Source organism: Octodon degus, unplaced genomic scaffold, assembly GCF_000260255.1.
Source record: "Octodon degus isolate 3935 unplaced genomic scaffold, OctDeg1.0 scaffold00070, whole genome shotgun sequence".
In the NCBI taxonomy this organism is placed as follows: domain Eukaryota; kingdom Metazoa; phylum Chordata; class Mammalia; order Rodentia; family Octodontidae; genus Octodon; species Octodon degus.
In genome coordinates, this window is record NW_004524646.1 from 10,880,886 (window position 1) to 10,895,528 (window position 14,643).

Genomic DNA, 14,643 nt, shown 5'->3' on the forward strand with positions numbered 1-14,643 from the left:
CCCTGCTTGAGAAGAGGGATGAGACGGGAAGATGATCTTCTGCACACCACCACGTGGCCAAGCAGTCAATCCAGGGACAAAGTGCTTTCTCGCCACCAGGAAACCGTCTTGTAACTTGGCCTGCCCTCTGCCCCTTCCAGTCGAACAGAAGCAAGTTAGGCCCTGGGTGATGTGGGCACAGCTTTTACTGTACGAGAGCCAGCTTGTCAGGACCCGTGAGCGGCCAGGAAGCACCCCCTGCCCGGGCCCTGCAGGAAATCTGTGTGAGCCTCAGCTCCACACCAAAAAGAGAAGGTCGAGTCAGAAAACGTGAGCTCAAGTCCACTCCCCATTGCTTCTCAGGCCTCAGTATCCCCCCATCCTGAAAAAAGGACAAGTCTAGCCCAGGACACAGCAAGCTGGAGGCCACCCCGTCTGTCCAGATCCCATGAGCACCTGAATGAGGGTGAAGAACCCTACAGGGAAAGCTGACAGCCCATCGAAGGCTTGGCAACCAGCTTAGGCGTTTCCAGGAAAAAGGGGGGAGTGCAGCTGGAGGCTGTAGAAAGGCCCCAGAGCCACGTCAGCCTGAGTCACAAGTTCGAACATGCGTCAGGTACAGGCAGCTCTCTGCAGCCACCACTGTTCCTGCGCTGATGAACAGTGTTTTCCACTCCACAGGGAGGGGCTTCAGGTGGTGCAGGCTGAGCTCCCGTATCCATAGTTCAGCTTTTCATGGGTACCCTGGCGGCCTCGTCTGGGCCCTACCCCCCACAAAACAGCTTATACCACAGCTACCGACATGCGTGTGACTCCAAAGCCTTGCCCTCCCCCAAGAAGTATTCGAGTATGAAGTGCTAACTCTGCACACTCCCTTCGCTGGCTTGCTACAACCCAGGGATGGGCAGTCAGTTATCTAGGAGAACTTGGCACTACAGCCTGGCAGACCCTTTATGCGCAGGTGACACTGTTCTTCTGCTAGGGCATCTCATCCAGCTGGAGGAAGCAGAGCTTCTGGGCTGCAGGCCGTCACTTATTCATTCATTTCTTCATGTCACAGCCACCGGAACCCACTGGGACCTGGAATGCAGCCCTGATCAAGAGCCAGAAGCAGGAATGCATGCTGGAGACCCGCCAAGCGCTCTGGTCACTGCCTTTCCCAGATGACACTTACAGGTGCAGGCTCACCACAGTTCACCCAGCAGGTGGACAGAGGGGCCAGGAGGAGCAGAGGGGCCTCAGCAGTCTCCCCGGGACGTGTGTCCCCTGGGGCCCACAGCTCCTCTACAGCACGTGGGGATGGGTATGTGGCCACCTGCACAGCCAGGGCTCGCCCACACCCCAGGCAGGATGACTCCCCAGGGGCAGACACTTGGGGGGTGCTCCCCAGGTTCCCACGGCCTAGATGGCTCCTTGGGACAGCTGCATGTCTCACACCAGGACCCATGTCGCAATGCGTAGCCAGATGAGGCAAGAGAGACACCATGTGCCTGTCCAGTATTTCAGAGAACTGAGGGAAAACTACCAGAAGCCGGAGTCCTGGGGCCTCCCAAATTCCCCATGCCTCTCTCTTCAGAGTTGAGGTCCTCTTGCTCTTCCTTCTGTCCAACACATCTAGAGAAAAGTGGAAATAAATGGCCCTGAGCACCTGCCAGGACAGGCAGGATCTGGGCCCTGCACCAGCTTCTCGGGATGCAGGGGGTGCGGTCAGCCCCATTCTGCACATAAAGAAGCGGAGGCTGGGAGACCCTGCCAAGGTCCCTCCAAGGCAGCCTAGAGGAGGGGTAAGTGGGTCTGGGGCCCTAAAACCCTACTGCCCTCTGCCCCTGAGCCTTTGCCTATGTCCGCTCGGGTTGGGGTCCTCAGGTGGCACAGCTCATCTAATCCTAGCAGCAAGCTTCCAGGACCACCACCCACACTTTGTACCCTAACAGAGCGAGAAGCACAAATCAGAGAAGTGCCTGGCCCCTGGCCACACAAAAGGGAGCCGCAGGAGTCACACTCGCTCAGGGCCCCCGAGCCTGGCTGCTGGCTGGGGGCTCTGGGCCTCCCCGCTGGCCCGGGCCTGCACACCACTGCGCGGCTCCCTTCCCTCCGAGCTGCAGCACCATGATGCTCCCTCGTAGCACTCCCGGGAGATCCCAAGGATTTCCCCTCTTCTCCTCCCACTCCGAGCCCACACCTCGCCCAGTTATGCATGTCCTAGAAGCCCAGATTAATCACAACCAGCCTGCAGACACAATTAAGAGTGAGTGTGGAGGAAGTGAAATACCACACTGTAACCTGAAGTCAAGGACAAGCCCAGGCTCAGGCCGCGCTGGGGTGTCCTGGGAGAGACCCTCCCGCGCTCCTCCCCCTTGGGAGTCACTAGGCAGAAGTATAAATCACTGTCCCTTTCCTTTCGCCATGCTGGGATTGTAAAATGCAAAAGGAGCACCTACGTTCAGCGTTTCCTAGTCCAGTAGACCAGAGCATTAACGTATTCACTTCCCCCCTCCTCCAAAAGACCCGTCAGAAAATCTTTCATTCAGTGCCTTTGATGTGCCTGGCCCAGGGAAAATATTCAATTACTACTATTTGAATGAATTTATTCATTCCCTTCCCTGATTCATGTACTTTTTCATAAACAAGTGGAGTTATGGGTGAATGAATGGCGGGCCCAAGAAGTCAGCCTGGGGTGAGGTGGGCAGGTCTGCAGGCCAGGTGGGGTGGGGGACTGCAAGTGACCCTGAGACCCAGAAGCCCTGATGCCTGGGGCGGATGGTCCCTGCACCTGTGTGGCCATCTTTATTAAAAAGACAAGGAAGTTCAGGGCCAGCATGGACTACATAACAAAACCTTGTCTTCAAAACCAACACCCCAGGATCCAGGAAGATGGCTCAGTAGAATAAGCACTTGCCTGGCAAGTGCAAGGGCCTGAGTTCAACCCCTGGTTCTGAAAAAAAAAAAAAAAAAAAAAAAAGACAGAATCGACAGCTGAGGAAACGCACTATGCAGACCCAGCAAGATGCCTGGCTGGGAATGAGGAGAAAGCAGGACGGGAGGACGCCTTGGCTGTTGGCCACATCATGAACCCCTGTAATGTAAGGCAGGACATGGTGAGCACTACAGGAAGGGGCTGGGCAGGGCGACATGGGGCTCAGATGAAGCCTTCAGGGGAGATGGACCAGGATGCGGCATAGGAGGCACAGGTCCGGCTCCCACCTGGGCTGTCTGGGGCACCCAGGCATCCTGGCCACAGCACCCAGGCACTGACTAAGGGCATGCACAGCCTGCACAGGGCTGTCCGAGCCTGAGGGCTCCAGATGACACAGCTTTTCTCAGGAAATGGCCCAGCCATATCCACGTGGCCCAGGGCAGGTGTTTCTCAGAAAAGCACTGGCTGGCGAGGGTCACAGGACGTTTCCTTAGAGGTCTAGTTGGGGTCTAGAGAGAGCGCAGCCCCCAGACAACACAGGCCACCTCAGTGTCATGCTCCTGCTGCAGATGAAGAGACCAGAGTCTGGAGAGGCTGAGCCAGCCTCCCGCACCCAGCCCGGCAGGGGCAGCTCTAAGCTGTGGCCTCCATGTGCTCCCCTGCCTGGCTGGGCCCCCGAGCACAGCACAAAGCCCTTTTCACTCCAGTCCAACGATGAGATGTACGGGACCCCCATGGCATTTGTACCCCTTCTGCTGGCACATGGGAAAGTGGCCAGAGGGCAGCATGACCCAAGGGTCCGCTCAGGACGCCAGACACATTAAACTCATTAGAAACCATTAAGATGGCTGGGCGCTGAGGTCAGGTAAGTTAGATAAACACGTCCGGAGGAACGAGTTCTGCTTTTCATATAACAGCTCCCACTCACGCAGCCCTGCACCCCAACAGCCAGATGCCCAAGAACCTGCCACGGTCCTGGGGGCTCCACGTGGCCCAGGCACCAAGGGCAGCAACCCGCTCCGCCCCAATGCCAGGTGACACTTGGAAAGCATGCTGGAGACTGGCTACTTGCCTATTCTCTCTCCAAAGGGGCAGAAAGAAAGGCCCACCTGCAAGGAAGGTCCTCGGGTTCCTTTGGGGGAGGATGCCCCAAGCCTCTATTTGGGGCCTACTGCACACAGATGTGGCTGAAAGAGGTACTCTTCCCTGGGACAGATGGCCCTGGGTCAGGCCTCTCTGTCAGCCTGTCACCACCCAGGGACCATCGGCCACCCGAGGGACCCGCCCTTACTTACAGTGAAGGCTCCCTGCCTCCCAGCACCAAGCAATCCTTGGTCTCGCCCTCACCAACAACCCAACCCTACAAGGAAACATTATTATCCTGATTATATAAATGAGAAAACCGAGGGCTACAGAGTTTAAATGACTCGCCGGAGGTCACGGCTGGTAAATTGCAGGACCAGTGGAGCAGTTTCCCTCTCCCACAGCTCCCAGCGAGCGCCGTCTCCGCTCCTGTCTGCAGCCTGAGACCTCACACATAGGAGGTGTTGACTACTTGTTTGCAGAACACACGGATGAGCAGGTGAATGAAGAGGGTGAATCTGAAAGCCCAAAAGGCTTTCTTCTAGTTTTGATGGCTAAGTCCCTTAGTGAGACCAGCAGGGAGAAGAGACTACTGATTAAGTCATCTCCTGGATTGTTTTTAACCCAGTTTAAAAAGAAAAAAAAATCTCTTAACTTTATGACTTTCAACCCATTCTTAGCACCAAAAGTGTCGCAATTAAGGTTCATCTGCAAGCCAGGCTTTCTTTTTTACTAGACAGAGAGCTGGTATTCACAGAGGAGCTGCCCCGTGCTCACCGCGCTGTGTGTGTCAGCACATGGGGCCTTTGTAGTACCTTGAAAACGGAGCGCTTTGCCCAGTAGCACCTCCAGCAGAGGACAGAGGGGCTCAGGGTGGTTATGTGACTGGTCAGAGGGCAGACAGCTTGGCGAAGCCTGGGAAGCCAAAGGACACCGTGCTGGCACTCTGGACCTGCCCACGCTGCTCTCAGGCACCCTCTGCCCCTAAGCGAGATTTAGCTCTTGAGCTTGTTGATGCACACATGAGCTTAGCTTTAGCACCACCACTAGCCAACAAAGTCTCTAAATAGGCACCGTGGACATGAGAACCCAGGACAGACAGAGAAACTGAACATCTTCAAGGAGGCTGTTCCGAGCATTTTTCATGCTTGCTGTCATTTCCAAAAATAAAGCCAGTGATCTCTCGTGGCCTTAGGGTTCCCTTCAGTTTCAGTGGCAGGAGGAAGGAAGGGACCAAGCTTTTCAGAACTGAAACTGCAGTGCCCGCCTGCCTCTCCCACTGGCAGGCCACCACTCACAGCAAAGCCCCAGTAAAGGTGGGATCTGGGGTTCCAGGAGCACCTGGGAGCCTCCCCAGGGTCTGCACACCCTCACACTGGCCCCACATCCCTGCCCCACCCGCTTCCTTCCATCAACCTGGCCTGCAGAGGCAGGCAGAGGAGCCGGCGCTGAGCCTCCAGCCAGCCCTGAAGCTTCAGGGAGTCGTTGGCAGGCAGCCACTGAGGGCTGGCAAACCTGGTTGCTCCTGATGCCCGGCTCCAGGACTGGGCAGACAATCACCTTGTGTTTCCCCACCTTCCTACCCTGGCTGCCAGGAGTTGGCCGGCCTGGAGATGCTGAATGGGCCATTTGTTAGGAGATCAAAGGGCCACCTGAGGGAAGGGCCCACCGGCTGGAGCAGGCCCAGGCCGCATCCTCCTGCCTGCCAGGTCCCGGGCCTTTCCAAACAGCCCACCTTGCTGGGGCGTCTCTCACCCCACCCCCCAAGTGCACTTCCTTCCCAGCAGCACCAGACCCCCCCCCAGGGCCACACTCTCCAAAGCCCTGTGTTTTCTGTCCCCTCCATGCACTGTGTCCTTCTGTGTTGCTGTCCTTTGACCCGGCTTCTGTCACCTCTCTGGCATCTGCCAGCTCCTCTGGCATCTGCACGGTTTCCAGGGCACCAACCAAACCTCCTGGACCCCACCAACTGTGCCACAGGCTCCCTGAGGGCCAGGCTGGCCACGAGTCAGGCCTGGGCCCTGAGCGGGGACACTCAAGGTAGGTGGCTTGAAGGGGGCAGAAGACAGTCCCAGGTGCTCCCCCAGATGGCACTGATGAAGGACGCATGAGCGGACACTGCCCAGAGACACAGCTGCCCACTGACACAGGCGGAAGATTCAGAAGGGAACACACTGCCAGGGTACAGTCTCAGCCATCTCCCAGGACAACATCAGCACGTGTCCCTCTGAGCAGCACACACTCACACGAGGCCCCTCCTCAGGACGTTACCTGAACCTCTCAAACACCCTGAGTCCCTCCCCAGGGCCTTCCAGGGTGACCCAGGATGTCCAGCCTGGCTCATAACTTTCAATCCAGCAACCCAGGTTCCCATCTCTTGGGCTTCTCTGACCTCTCTGCCATGCTTCTCTCCGTCGCTTCATCCCTGAGTCCACTGTGGTGTCCTGGAGTCACCAGCACACTCCCGCCACATGACATGTCTGGCCTGGAGCTTCCCTAGCAATCACAGGTGGTTGTGCAGAGCAGCTTGGCACAGTAGTTTGCCAGACAATCTCTCTTGCTCCTCCAACCCCAGTACCTCCTTCCTCTCTGGGGACCACAACCCTCTGAATGTGCTCTTCTCGCCTCCTGGGATGCTTCTGCCCAGTTTTGCCTTCTTAGTTCAAAACTCTGCTCAAGAGCTTCCCAACAAAGACAGACCGCACTCTTTCTGCCATCCCTACCTTCAAAGCAGAGATACTTGGAGAAGGGCTCTGTGCATGTGTCCTGCCCCAGAGTGCTGGGCGTACACACGCATGCATGGAGGACCACTCCACCTTGCAGACTCGCGCTTGGGCGTCTCAGTACTGTCTCCTCCCTCATCTGTAGAACCTGTTCCTGCCCCTGCCAGGAGCCCAGCTCCCTGGAGGGCCCTGAGCTCACAGGCCTCGCCCTGGAGAGGACAGTGAATTCATGAAAATCCCCAGGGTATGAAGACAGGTGTGGTCTTACTTGGCTCTCATTCCAGCCAGAAACAGAAGAAACAAATCCCCTTCATCATGTGAACCTTGGGGTCCCCGCCCCCACCACCCCTCAGGGGCTGAACGAGGCCTAGCAGACTTTGCCCAGGTCTGTCTGCCCAGGTCCTGGGCACAGGGCACTCTGGCACTCACAACCCCCATGATGTCCCCAGGCCCTGCCCTGCCCTGAGGGAGTCACTGGCCCACAGAGCTGCCTGCAGCCACGTTGAGAACAAAGGAACAGAGTCAGCACCCTGCTGCCAACGCTCCCCTGGGAGCACTCTTCCAGGCCCCGGACCCGGGCTCAGGCTCCAGTATCTCGCTCACTCCCAGCCTCAGTGCCCATTCCACCTTCCAGGGGTGGGAGGCGACAGCGACTCCCAAGCCCCCACTGTGTGGCTCTCCTGGGACACAGTAGCAGAGCACCTTGCAGCCATCCCAGCCCAGCTGAGTGTGGGGCTCAGGGTTCTGAGTGAATCTCCCATACTTCCAAGGTTCTGGTGGGAAACCAGGCTGGGCATCACTGAGGGTACATGCTCTAAGACCCCAAGCCTGATCAGCCCCAGAGAACCAGCTTTGCCAGCCTCTATAACAGCAGGGCCGGGGCTGAGCACCCTGCTCTTCAGCAGCCACCACCGGGCCGCCAGGGCAGGCCCCAGGGCATGCTCCCTCCATTTGCTTTCCTCTCCACCCAGCCAGACAACTGGCCACTCCAGCCTGGACCTCCTGCCTGCCGTGGCCTCCCAGCACAGAGACCATTCCCCCACCTCCTCCACTGCACAAGTGCTGTGGTCAGAGACCCTGGTGGGGAAGGGAAGGTTGGCCTGACCCCCAGCCTCTGTGCAGTCTGCGCTGCACTGCCTGAGCCCCGGATGCCTGCTCTTCCCTCCACTTCCACCACAACCCAGGCTTGAGTGAAGTCCCCCTCTGGACCTCGCCTGCCACAGCTGCTGAACCTCGGGGCCTTGGCCCTGCTAGACACTGGCTGGGGCGAGCCCATCCCACCTGCCCCTCCAGCTGCGAGAGGCTCAGTTTGCTCCTGCTTCTCATCTTCCCACTGCCTCCAACCTCCCTGGGTCTCCTCTTGGGCCCAGAGAGCTGCTCCGTGCAGCCCATAGATCATCGAGCTTCCTTTAAGCCAGGGCCCTGGGCATCCCCTAAAATGAGCCAGCCCATGATGCCTTGCTTCCTGCTGCGTTGTCAGGGGGACCACCTCAGAGGGCCCTGACACATGGGCCCAGGAAGTGCTTGATCCTTTCTCATGAATGGTGCTGCTCCTCCACCTAGCTCTGGGGCTCCACTCTGCCCTGATGACATGAAGTGGTTAGCACCCAAGAGGCTGAGGGTCACGCAGCTTCTGCAGGTGGGCAAGGCTGGCTGGGCAGCACCAGGATGGCTGGCTGACACCCACAGGGCACAGGCTGTGTCCACCCAATGAGTGACACCTCAAGAGACCACCTACTTAGGCCCCTGGAGAGCCCCATAGGGGAAGAGGGCAGGAACGAAAGGTCAGGCCATCCCAGATCCTCCCCAGACAGAAGCCCTGCAAGGGACAGATCATCTACCTACCCCACCGGCCACTCGAAGGAATGGTAGGAAGGAGGAATGCGGCAATTTTAGGCAGGAGCAGGCACGGTGGCAGTTCTACGCTCTCACTGGCTCTGACCCAGTATTAATCCTAGCCCAATTCTGAGGGGATCATGAGTTCCAGGCTACAGTGCTCCTGAGGTGGTCTCAGAGGGGTGTGACAGGAGTGTGCCCTAATGCCCCAAGCCCCTGGTCTCCCCAACCACTCTTCACCCCAAGGACGCTCACCCTGAGCTCAGACTGCGTAATGATCAAAAGATCTTGGCTGGCTCCAAAAAGCACAGACCTATTGCAACACCAGACCCATGCCCAGCAAAAAAGTTCCTGTTCAGGCTCATGAATCAGTGTGAGTGCTTGGATGAACACCAATATTTATTGGGGTTTAACAAGAACCCACACCGATGTGTATCTCTGGGCTTTATCTACATGTCCCTTATAGAGTTATTAAAACACCAAAATATAATTTTAATAATCAGTGGGATTTTAATTAACATACAATAATGGTTCTCACTCAATGGAACGCCTCAGATTCAGAAAGTAATTACTCATTCACGACACTTAATTTGAAGCGTTACCACAGATTCCTATCTCCTGAAGCCACAAGAAGTTAGATCATAATAATTCTTGTTGGAACTTATAGAGCAAGTTCACGTCAGAAGAAGGATGGAAACCGGGGTCCAGAGGAGGAGGGAGAGAGCTGGGAGCCAGCTCAGCGGCCTCCAGGACAGCAGCTGAGCGTGGTCTCCGGGAGGAGTGCACACAGCATCAGTGCACCCTCTGCCCGCGCCTTGGTCCTCGGGGTTGGACTCTCCCAAGGGCAGAAAGCTCATTACCACACGGCAGGTGCCACTGGTAGCTTGGGAAGGTCAGGCCTGCATTTCTATACCCTACCAGATGGAGGAGGTGGAGTGTAGCCCACTGCCTTCCTGGAGCCTGTGAGTGCTGCCCCTCTGGACACACGCATTGTCCTCGGTCACTCTTGAAGGTATGCCAGAGTCACAGGCCCGGAGGAGGATGTGGGCAAAGGCCCAAGGGCTTGGGGTTTAGGGTAAGACTGAGAGGCCAGGATAGCCACAATGAGAAGCTTACGTTTGAGGGTCCTGCACCCCCACGCCCTACAACAGAGGTTTTTCCAGCTGGCACCCTGAACTCTTATTAACATGTGCCAAAGCCTTCCCAATACCACCTCATCTCAGGAAGCGGCCCCAGGCCTGTGGCCCCTGATGCACCTAGGCCGAGGCCTGACCCTGTGCAGGACCAGTGTGTGGTTACACTCAAGCTACAGGAGAAAGCCTGCTTCTCTCTGGAAGTGTCCTTCAGACATTCTCAGAATTTAAGCAAAGGATAGCCACACAGGGCTGGCTACTGCTGTAGGACCTGCAGATGACCAGGTTAACCTCCCAGGAGTGAGAAAGAGCCTGTTCATTTCAATGTGGTACAACCCTGGCTGGGAAGCTGCTTCTTTTCAGTCTTTTCCACCTGCACCCGATACTGACGGTTCACGGTCAGGTGCAGGAGCCCCACCCACTCATCTTGGCAGTGGTTCTCGTCCAGGGAAAATGTTGTGCTCCAGGGCACACTTGACCAAGTTTGAGTGTCACTGGCACCCAATACACAGGAGGCAGGGATGCTGCCCTGCGCCTCCAGGCCACAGACCTCTCCATCCATGTGTGGGGGTGCCCCAGCAGAGGAATCCTGTCCTAAATCTTCAATTGTTCACCTGCAATCTTCACCGTACATGGCACAACAATCAGCATTCCCTAGTCTACATATGAGGAAACTGAGGCTCTCAGTGGTTAAGTATCCTGTATGTGGCTTATACAGAGAGAAGTGCTGATGATCTATGATCTATCTGCATCCAAGACCTGGGTAAGACACCACCTCATACCCCACGCTGGGATGCTGGAGGCATTACAGAGGCTGGAAGACCCAGGTCCTCCTCAAGGGTAGACACGCCAGCTCAGCAGACTAAGGCCTCACAGACTGTCTGATGCTGACTGTGTCCTCTCAGAGTTCATGTTGAAATTGAGTCCCCAGGACATCAGTCACAAGAGTGAGGGTCTTTGGGGGTGACTAAGTCAGGAGAGCTCAGCCCTCACTGACAGGATTAGCATGCTTGACAAGGAGCTGAGGCTGCAGGGCATGCCCTTCTGCATATCTGTCTCTGCCACCACGTGAGGACACAATGTCCCTGGGGACACTGCAGCGAAGCGCCATCTTGGAGGCTAAGAGCAGCCCCAACCGGCCCTCTGTCCTTCCACGGCCTTCATCTAGAACTCCTTGCTTGCAGATCAACATGAAAATTGATTTTGTTCCTAACGAATTACCCAGTGTCAAGAATTTTGTAATAGCAACACAAACAGACCAACACAGAAGCCAAAATCAAAATCAGAAAGGCCTCAGAGGACCTCAGATCTCACCAGACACAAAAACCAGGTCACTGCGGGTCAAGACTCCTCTTGGCATCCGCCACACTGAACTCAGTTCTCCCCAGGTTTTGACTCCCAAAGAGAAGGCCTCACTGTCATTGCTTTGAAATTCTCAGGGACACACAAGGACTGGCCAGCTTGTGAGAGACAGGCAGGAGGGGCAAACACTCTGCTAAGTCAAGCATGAGAACTTGTTTTGAGGACAAAGTTATCCTGTGCTGCTCATGCATAGAAGGGTCCAGAGCCCAATGTCCCCGGGAGCACCATCCTCTGGTGTCGTCGTGGATCTGAAGGATTCAAGGCAGCAACCCATATCATTAAGAATCTATTTCATTCCTCTTATTAAAGATTAAATTCAGGGCTGGTGAGATGGCCCAGTGGTCTAGAGCACCTACTTAGAACAAACTAAGCCAAGCAAAGCACAGGGACCACGGTTCAATCCCCAGCACCACATGCCAGCCAGCCCGCCCCCTGGTGGGCTGAGCTGGCCACACACACACACACACACACACACACACACAATAAATAAATAAACAATTTAAAAATAATAATAAAAATAAAAATAAAGATTAAGTTCAAGCAGAGTCAAGGCTCTCATGAAAGACAGAGGGGGTTCTCATGTTCTGTTGACGTTCTATGTATTTGACGGCAAGTAGGGAGACTGAGGCACATAGAGGGACAGGATTCACTCCAGGTATGCCTGGGGGTGGCGGCCCCTGGATCCCAACATGGCACTTTATTCTAGAGCAGGGCCACCGCTGTGAGTGATGTTGATGCTCAAGGTATGAAGCTTACGTTGAAAGTCAACGTGAAAACGTAAAGTGAAGCAAGTGAGCCCTCGTTCACCTATTGAGTTGCTATGAATCATTTTTAAACACAGGCTCACACTTATTTCTCCAAAGTGTTCTCCAGGCCAGATGTGCTTCCAGCTTTGGAAACTTCCAGGTTTTGGAGAATGTCTCGGTACACATGCTGCACATTACCAGCCCTCCCCACCCCAAGACATCTGGATGGAGCAGCTCCCCGAAACCCAGCACCCAAATGTTGCTCAAGCGAGGTATGAATGTACACCCCGCACGTGATAAATGGAGGCAGTAAATATTTTCATGTCAACTGAGGTCAGGTTTTGACACCAAATGAGTGATGGAACATATTTTTAGTTTCAGAGCTTCTTTGCTTTTCAGAATTACAGATGAAGGATAGGAAACCTATAAATTATACCCCGTAGGATTGATGAGGTGTTGGAAAATTACTTTATGAGTGGAAGCTTATATTCATAAAGTCTTTGTGGAATTTAATACGGAGCGCATTTCAATACCTCAAAAGGAAATAGTAAATATTCCTTGTTTTAGAAATCCTGCTGCTGACGGCGGCCCTGGGGAATCGTTACAGAGGTGTCTGAAGTCCCCGCTGTTGGCAGAGTGACACAACTCAGTGACAGTCTGCACTGCAGTCAGATGTCCCAACACAGGGCAAGATTAAGTCATGGCACGCTGGAAAGGGGCTACAGGGTAGGCATTTAAAATAATGTAGTGGGAGAATATTTAGGTACAGATAATGGTTGGAGGAAATGAAGCCACTTTGTGTAATCATTTTCTAAAGACAAGAAATAGAAATATATGCAGAAATATATACAGAAAAGAAAGGTTAGGAAAATATACAGCCATGACTTAAACGTAGTGCTCATCCCCAGGAAGGTGACTTTAATGATTGTTTGTCCTTTTTGGCAAATAAAGATTTACTAGAGCGTCTGTAATTCATGTGCTTACTCCATTATAGAAAAAAATAATAGTGAAAATGAAACAAAACTGCAGCTTTTACTTCTTAGTAAATGGGCCTATCAAGAAAACGCAGCAATGAGATTTGGCACATCCGGACGTGGTTCCTCTCTGACTCGGAATGAAACTTGCACTCCAGTCAGGAGCAATCCCGGCCCTCCGGAACCTCACACTGGGTGTTTCTGCCCATGGAATTTAAGGCGCATTCAGAATTGGAAAGGAAATTACTCGGGCACCATTCCCAGCTGGGAGAGAGGCCAGGGAGGAGATGGGCTCAGAAGAGGCGGCGAGGACGGAGCCCGGGTCAGCCGAGCCTCCAACTGCCCAGACCCCGGGGCTGTGCTTTGGGTGTGGTCCGCACCTGCAGAGGCTTGCAGGCCCTAAGTGTGGTCCCAGTGCAATAGTACTGAAGTGGTGGAGCCTGCATGGGGCAGAGCCTTGGAGAAGGTCGCCAGGCCACGGGTTCCACCATACTGAATGTATCCAGGAAGTGGAGTGGATCTGCCCAGCACGGATTAGTTCCCAGGAGACATTAGAGTGGCTAGACAAGCCCCCGCCGGGCCCCTCCCCAGAGCTTCCACGCTCTCGCGCGTGCCTGTCCTTCCCAGTGTTGCTTCCCGTCCCTTCTCCATCACATGTCCAGCTGTGCCAGGCTCTTTGGACTTTCTGACCACTGGAACCCCCAGCTATGTGAGCCTCCTTTCCTTTATGTTACCCAGCGTGGGGTATTTTATAACAACACTAAGTGGACTTAGCCAGGAGTCTTGGGGTGTTTCTGCTCTGAAGGCTCATCCCAAGTTCTGTCTCTTCAAGAAAAACCCTGAGTCAGGGGCTCAGCTGCCTCAGGCTCCGTCCTCGCCACCTCTTCTGAGGCCATCTCCTCCCTGGCCTCTCTCTCCCAGCTGGGAAGGGCGCCCTAGTAACTTCATTCCTGATTCTGAATGTGCCTTATATTCCACAGGCAGACACCCAGTGTGAGGTTCCGGGGCACAGGATTACTATCTGCGCATGCCTGTAATCTCAGCTGAAGGAGGCTGAAGCAGGAGGCTCACTGAGAGTTTACAGCCAGCCTGGGCTACACAGAGAGACACTTTCTCAAAAAGAAAAGAAAAGAAACCAAAACAATAAGAAAAACAAACGTTCAGCCGAAGTGTGAGCACTAGAACTGTTCAAATAAGCCAAGCGCACCTCAGACAGGAAACACTGATCAGAAAGCATGAGGGCTGTATATCTAGCTCCCTCCACCAACCAGGATGTGAGGCGTGAAAGGACTCACAGGCCAGCCTGGCTGTGGAGATGCTGCGGTCTTCCTGAAGCATCAGCAGCCCTGACTTTCATGCATCCCCACCGGTTCAGTGAGGAGCTGCTTCCTCGAGGCCCTAGACCGTCCCTCCTCTTCCCATAATCCTGCTCCTGACAGGTTCTCTCAGGGCTCACTGCCACTCCTACTTTGAAGATGGAGAGTCATGCCTGCTCCTGCCTCCAGAAGGCTCAGGTCTGTGCAGAGCCCGTCGGCCACGGTAGAGTATTCCACATAGAGGAACAGACTCCGAGTCCTGTCCTCTCTATCACTTGGCATCTCAGAACCCTGCGGGGCAGTAGAATGGAAAAAGAATTTTTGTCAGATTTGTTGAAGCTTTTAAAACTGTCCTCCACTGAGGAGAGACAAAACGAAAGGCTTTTTCAGACACACCAAAGCAGAAAAGATTGCTCACAGGTACACCTGGGCTACAAGAAATGTTAGAAGATTTTCATGTGGAGACGGACCTGCACTAGGAAGGGAAGACAGACCTGCACTAGGAAGGGAAGACAGACAGACCTGCACTAGGAAGGGAGGACAGACGGACCTGCACTAGGAAGGGAGGACAGAC